This window comes from Podarcis cretensis (genome assembly GCF_951804945.1).
Source record: "Podarcis cretensis genome assembly, chromosome: 5".
In the NCBI taxonomy this organism is placed as follows: domain Eukaryota; kingdom Metazoa; phylum Chordata; class Lepidosauria; order Squamata; family Lacertidae; genus Podarcis; species Podarcis cretensis.
Window position 1 is genome coordinate 67,766,717 of NC_137174.1, and position 7,756 is coordinate 67,774,472.

A 7,756-nucleotide genomic window follows, 5' to 3' on the forward strand; every position below is an offset into this window, starting at 1 on the left:
CTTCCAATCGGCAAGCCCTAGGCTCTGTGGTTTAGACCACAGCGCCACCCAGCTGAAGGACCCTTCACAGCCATCTTCAAATACCTTAAGAGCTGTCACAAGGGGAGGCAGCAAGCTTGTTTTCTCCTGCTCTGGAGGGTCGGACCCGAACCAATGGATTCAAGTTACAAGAAAGGAGATTCTGACTAAGCATTAGGAATAACTTTCTGACAGTAAGAGTGGAACAGGCTCATTTGGGAGGTGGTGGGCTTTCCTTCCTTGGAGGCTTTTAAGCAGAGGCTGGATGGCCATCTGTCAGGGATGCTTTAGCTGAGATTCCTGCATTTCAGCGAGTTGGACTAGATGACCCTCAGGGTCCCTTCCAACTCTATGATTCTTCCAATTCTATTATTCAACCACCGGAATGAAGCTTGTGAACCACTGGTAGTCCAAGGACCACAGTATGTAATCCTCTGATTTATTGACTGTGGGCTGTTTAAACAATAAAAACAAAGGGCATGATGAGCAAACACTGATCATATTTGCTGGACTGACATTGATTGTATTCTCTGGCTTTACAGTATTCCCATTCCGGATCCAGGACAAAAAAGCAAGCAGCAGCAATTTCCACTTCCGACAGATTTCTGTGGCCGTTGTATAATTTCTCATTTGGCAGGCCACCTCAACAAAGGCTGAGTGTTGATAGTAGCACAAAGTTTCTGGCAGATGTAATGTTTTTGATTAGGGATTCTAAGAACTTTATGTTTTATGAAACAAAATAAAAAAATTCCATCCAGTAGCACCTTAGAGACCAACTAAGTTTGTTATTGGTATGAGCTTTTGTGTGCATGCACACTTTTCCAGATAGACGAAGTAGTGTACATACACACGAAAGCTCATACCAATAACAAACATAGTTGGTCTCTAAGGTGCTACTGGATGGATTTTTTGTTTTGTTTTGTTTTGACTACGGCAGACCAACATGGCTACCTACCTGTAACTAGATTTATGTTGGTTTCCCACAGATTGCCATTTGCTCTGATTCAGCTTTTTATAGTGCAGGTTTTTGCAGGGAAAGATTCAGAGCAAAAGAAAAATGAAATAATTCTTTTAAAACTTGGATATGGAGCTGGCCTTGGATATGGCCGTGCCTGGAAAGTGTGGAGGAAAGGTGAGTATGGATAAACAAATAATCCCAATCCATCTCATGTTTCCTTGCAGCAACCAATTTTTTGAGGTGGGGGGAGTTACTCAAGATGACAGGAAATTGTCACATTTAGTTTGGCCTTGAAACTCACTTCAGTGTCAAAAGCAGTTTGCCAGCTTCATGAGGCACTGCTATTTATAAAAAAATAATAATCCAATATACCATTAGGTCCACAGCACTGGATTAATGGTTGTTTGTTTGTTAGCTAGCTCTGATATTTCATATTGGTTCCTAAATATGGGCTTTTATTTCATTTATTTAGAGCATTTGTACCCCAACCTTCAGCAAAGGCTCCCATATTGGTTTACATAGGATTATAAATCAATATGATTATAACTTTATTTTAAAATGTGAAGTTGCTGTTTTTTTGGGAGGGCAACCAATTTTCTGTGGATTACCATCCTTTGAAAAATATCTCATGGATTCGAATAGACAGACTGTCTGCTTCTGCAGCAATTTGTTCCATGACTTTAGAGGCATATAGCCCATCTTTCTTTCCTACAGATTAATAACTGCTTCCCATTTTAGAGCAAAAAAAGGAAGTATCCCACAGTGACTGAAATTGCCAAACTTCTGCATATTTCCACTTAAAAGAATCAATGGCCACATTCTTTTTACCTATATGTTTTCGGGAATTTATCATCCGTCTCCATTTGCAGCAACTAGCTGTGTGACACACACGTCCAACAAAAAGTCTCTTTTCATTATAATTAGTTAAAGCAAGGCTCCTGCTAAAAGACTTCAGACTTCTCCAGCTAAATAATCAGTCTGCTGTGTTCTGAATTCAATGAAGCCATAATAAGTTTAATATGAAAGGCAATCCTTGCATTAAAGTTCTTACTTTTTTGTGAAAAAGAACAAAACGATGCATTTATATAAATATGCTTTTATATTAACAATGCCCATTATGCAGATGACTTCCTTTATTCTGGAATAAATCCACTACCAATGCGGGTATAATTATAAATTTGTGCAAGTGCCCAAAGAGGAGAAAAGCAATGAGACTGCAGAGTTAGCACAGGAATGAGCAGGGACTGGTGGCAGTTTAATCAATGGGAATCAATTCCAAACTGTCAGGTTCAAAGAGACTATAAATATGAGGTTGAACGTATTAAATGGAAAAGCATCTTCCTGGGAGACGGCTGTGGAATTTTATTGCTTCAACATACTTTAATAGTAAAGTATTGACCAAAAAGGAGGAGGTAAAAGCTGCAGAATATCTAAGAGAGAACCATCAGAAAAAAGATTGTGAATGTCTGGGATAACTCAGTTGGTAGATGTTATGTACTAATCTCGGATCCTAGAACAATAGGCAAGTAGGATCCTAGAATGCAACCACTGATTGGCTTGCAGGAGAAGACCAATCAGGCTCCAGGAAGAAGTTAATCAGCCTATTAGGCTGGTAGGATCATAGAATGCAACAACTGATTGGCCTGCAGGAAAAGGCCAATCAGGCTCCAGGAGGGAAGCAGAATCAGCCAATCAGACGGGACTCATTGTGTAAATAATGTATATAAAAGCCTGAGGTTTGGGGGGCAATCCAGTCACTGTTTTACAAGCTGCAATAAAGAGCATGAAATCACTACGGGACTCCGAGTATATTTAGTAGAGCATAAGATTCTTAATATTAGGGTCATGGGTTTGAGCCCCAGATTGGGCAAAAGATTCTTGCATTGCAGGGGATTGGAATAGATGATTCTTGTGATTCCTTCCAACTCTACAATTCTATGATTATGTTAATGCTGGCCAAGACATGCCAACTACATCCTACATTGTAAAATTACTCAGGCTCAGTTAGTGGTGGTTAGTGGTTTGTCCATGGGAGCTAATTGTTAGGAGATGTACCCAGCTCAAGAAGAATGACAAGAAAAACTGATGGACTATGCAGAAATGGTGAAATTAACAGGAAAAATTAGAGACAAAGACAATAATATGTAATGAACCAGAAGAGGGAAGTTGTGGGGAGGGGGAGGGGGAGGGGAAACTTGGGGGTTGTATTTTGCTTTTTTGTTGAGACAAAGTTATTGTGATGAACAAAAAAATTAATTTAAAAAAAATTATTTTATTTTTTTTAGAAAAAGGAGATGTACACAGATCATTCCTGAAGGGAAGATGACATCCTCCAGCCCCTCCAAGAGTAGATCTTAAGTTTTTATGTCAAAGAAACTGCAGTTTTTGTAAAAGGGGGGGGGGGAGAGAAAGAGAACTGAGAGCTAACAGTGATCTACTCTGAAAGCTCCTTCCCATACATGCATCTCTTTGTGTAGACTTGATGTGAGGGCTCATCCACACTGGGTCCCCAGTCCCCCCCTGTCCCACCGCTTTCCCTAAAAAAAACCCTTGCTCTTTAACTCTAAATCCAAACAAACAGCAATTGGGGTTTTCTGTGTGTTATTGTCAGAGCTGCCCGAGGTCCCAGCTCACAAAGGACCAACGCCAGTTCTTGTTATATACAAAAGTCTTTATTGAAGTTCAGTTTCGATTCCAAAGCCGCGGCGCGCAGCTCTACGTCTTAAACTCTAGACCGCTGAAGCTCCGTCTGAATCTCCTCCCCCCAGACACCAGTTTAAGACTCTAGCCTTGCTCCACCTCTTCCTTTGCTCTTTCCTCCTCTGGGTCCGCTTGTCCGCTGGGGTCTTGCCCTTTCTAGACTCTTCTGACGCTGAGTCCCCTGAGTCTTCCCCCTGCCTCCGGCGGGCTTTAGGACCTGGTTCCCAATCCTGGTTTTCTGCTGTCCCGCGCGCCTGTACATTTGAACTTGGCGCGCGCGCCCAGCCGGCAACCTTTCTCCTGACCGTTACACTGCTCCTGTCACTGCTTCCCCCCTCGGGGGGGCTAGCTGGACCTGACTTCCCCTCCGTTCCCTCACTCTGCGATAGAGGCGTGGCCAGCCCTGACTCATCTTCTCTCCCTACTGGAGGAGACGCTGGCCCTGATACATGGGACTCTTCCCCCCCACTCCGCTCTGGTGGGGGAACTGGTCCTGATCTCCCGCTGCTGCTTTGGGAGTCCCCGCTGGCCCCTTGCTTCTGGTGTGTCCCCCCTGGGACCCCCCTTGCCCTGGCCATCGGCGCCCCCCTCTGGGAATCTTCTGAATCGCTGGAGAAGCTCATGGAATCTCTCGGGCCACTGTCATACTCCCCTACGCTGCCCTCAGATTCTTCCCCTTCGCTCTCCGTTTCCTCTCTCCCCTGTGTCTCTGCTCCTGAGCCTCTGACAGTTGAATAGGATGCAAAATGCAGCAGTCTGATTAGTCCTAGAACAATAGGATTCAGAATGCAGCGGTCTGATTGGTCCTAGAACAATGCAGCAGTATGATTGGTCTGCAGGAGCCACCCAATCCAGCTCCAGGTTGAAGTAAATCCACAACCTGACTGGCCTACAGGAGAATCCTGGAATTAGCCAATCATGTGCAGTTCATTGTGTAAATAATGTATATAAAGCAGATATTTTGGGGGAACTTTCATCCTCCTCACCACTATGAGCTGAATAAAGAGCATGAAATCCACTCTTGACTCCGAGTATATTTCACTCTGGATTGCAGTTTACTCCAAATTAGCAGTAAATAGCAGGTTTTCATGGGGAAAGCGCTGTGACAAAAATTAAAGCGCTCAGACCCACAGGTTTAAAGAGTACCTAGAAATGTGGCACAAAAGGAAGTCTGAATATGCCCTGAAATAACAGGCCTGTGGCTTCCTAGGAGTATTTGTGCTACTTGCTTCCACCAGTGCTTTGCTCTACTTGTGTATTTTTTAATAAATCAAATATTGCAAAGACACCAAAAGTCTTCATTGTTCAGGAAGTCAGACCCACATAGCTCTGCTTCTGAAACGTTGCCCTGCTCAGGAGACTGAGCCTGCCGATATACGCAAATATTAGCTAGCAATTTTGCGATTTCATCAACTGGTTTTGTTAAAAGGTTTTCAGCGACTGTGTACTTTTCCCTGCGTGCAATGACAGCATTTGTGCAAAACACATAAATGCAGCCAGGCCACCTGATTCACCCCCCCCCCTCCCACACACACACACTGGCATTTCCGAAAGTGAAGCTTTAGTGGAAAAAAAATATTATTTGCTAGCTGGCTGGTTGCATTTCCCACACTGAGAAAGCAGTACTATTTTTAAAAGAGGAAGAAAGAATTAAAAGAAAAGATGTGACCAGTTCTTTCATGGGGGTATGACATTTCAGATAGATTAGGCAGAGTGAGGCAGACATCACATGTGACAATCACTGCAGGGTGGATGGGAAAGATGTTGGAGGGCAGAAATACAATATGTGGTGTGCCCTACATCTCCTGCTGCCGTCAGGTGCAGGGGAGAACATTGTCCCATCTGCACTGTTGAAGCCTTTGGAAAGGTTCCTGCCATTCCAAAAAGCAGACAACAATGGCAGGAAATTAAATATCTTCTTGGATCCCCAGTTACTTTGGCTGCTTTCTCACAGCTAGTACAGGATCAGAGTTTGCCTGGGCTAATTTTGCAATACATACATGATGTAATAATAATAATAATTTATTTATACCCCGCCCATCTGGCTGAATTTCCTCAGCCACTCTGGGTGGCTTCCAACAAAAGATTAAAAATACATTAAAACATCAGTCATTAAAAACTTCCCTAAACAGGGCTGCCTTCAGATGTCTTCTAAACATCAGATAGTTGTTTATTTCTTTGACATCTGATGGGAGGACGTTCCAAAGGGGGGGCGCCAGCACTACTGAGAGGGCCCCCTGTCTGGTTCCCTGGAACTGAGGGAACTGCCAGAAGGCCCTCGGTGCTGGACCTCAGTTGAATGATGGGGGTGGAGACCTCCTTCAGGTATACAGGACTGAGGCCGTTTAGGGCTTTAAAGGTCAGCACCAACACTTTGAATTGTGCTCGGAAATGTACTGGGAGCCAATGTAGGTCTTTCAAGAGTGATGTTATATGGCCTCGGCGGCCGCTCCCAATCACCGGTATAGCTGCTGCATTCTGGATTAGTTGTAGTTTCTGGGTCACCTTCAAAGGTAGCCCTACGTAGAGCGCGTTGCAGTAGTCCAAGCGGGAGATAACTAGAGCATGCACCACTCTGGCAAGACAGTCTGTGGGCAGGTAGGGTCTCAGCCTGCGTACCAGATGGAGCTGGTAGACAGCTGCCCTGGACACAGAATTGACCTGCGCCTCCATGGACAGCTGCGAGTCCAAAATGACTCCCAGGCTGCGCACCTGGTCCTTCAGGGGCACAGTTACCCCATTCAGAACCATGGAATCCCCCACCCCCTCCCACCGCCTGTCCCAGAAAAACTGTACTTCTGTCTTGTCAGGATTCAACCTCAATCCGTTAGCCACCATCCATCCTCCAACCGCCTCCAGCAAACAACAGCACCATGGAACTTAAGAAGGAGAAGCTGTTCAGTAAAGGCAAACCTTTACTGGTACCAGGTTGGGCACTGGCCAAGGACCATGGGGGCTCAGAAGGGCCCCTCATGGGCTGCATCCAGCTGCGCAGCCACTCTCTCCACCCCGGGCTCTCACATGGCCATTTTAGTGGAAGGCGAGTGGCACTGCTGCACAAAAAAACCCATAATGCAAAGTCCCAGACTACACATCTTTCCTACTTCACAATTACATAGATGTTTACTAAACCCTGAAAATAGCTATGAGTCTCCCACCCACATTCTGAAATTTTTGAGAAATTGGCTCCAAAACTGGCTTGGAATATTTTGAAGCAATTAAATATCTAGTGAAACATGTTTTTGAAATGTATGTATATAATGGAATGTTAGACAAAAGCTGTTAACAGAAAGGACATGCCTCGTGGAATTGAAATTAATTTATGCTCATTCCAATAGACTCGAATTTGCTGTCTGCAGATTAGGCTTTTCATAAGGATGTTTTAACAGGGAGGATAATTGCATCCGTTTATAACGGAGGTGTGGGATGAAAGAAAGAAAAAATGTTAGACAGAAGAAGGAGTGCAGATCATGCAGAGTGTCGTAGAAAAATACAAGCCCACAATGTTATGACTTTCCAAAGCTGAAATTCATCAGCTATGCTGTAATAATAAACCGTTATAACACTTTTTTAGCATGCACAAAACACTTGGCATGGGTTATACAGTAATTCTTTGCAAGGCCAACCATGGTTATTATAGCCCAGGGGTCGGCAAACGTTTTCTGCAGAGGGCTGGTCCACTGTCCCTCAGACCTTGTAGGGGGCCGGACCATATTTTGGAAAGAAAAAAAATGAACGAATTCCTATGCCCCACAAATAACCCAGAGATGCATTTTAAATAAAAGGACACATTCTACTCATGTAAAAACATGCTGACTCCTGGACCGTCCGCGGGCCGGATTTAGAAGGTGATTGGGCATCCAATCCCATTGTCTCCATCACATTTGGTTTGGTGCTTAGGCACACCAGCACACCCGCTTTAGAATAAAGAGCTTGAAGCCCTTGCAAGGTCAAAGTCGGTCCTTTCTGCTTCCCCGTCTATCAAATGAAGGCACAGTCACCAGCAAGCGATGGCCAGCCTACTGAAGGTGCATAAGTATATGAAGTGGTCCTCGCCTGACTTATTTCAAGTGAAATATA

The 7,756-nt window shown here is 44.3% G+C and overlaps 1 protein-coding gene across 1 annotated transcript in view; it reads left to right on the plus strand.

Annotated features, from left to right (window-relative positions):
- LOC307216071 (G-protein coupled receptor 35-like) overlaps positions 1–7,756 on the plus strand; it is a 307,342-nt gene that overhangs the window by 142,926 nt on the left and 156,660 nt on the right. The gene's annotated exons all lie outside the window — the stretch shown is intronic.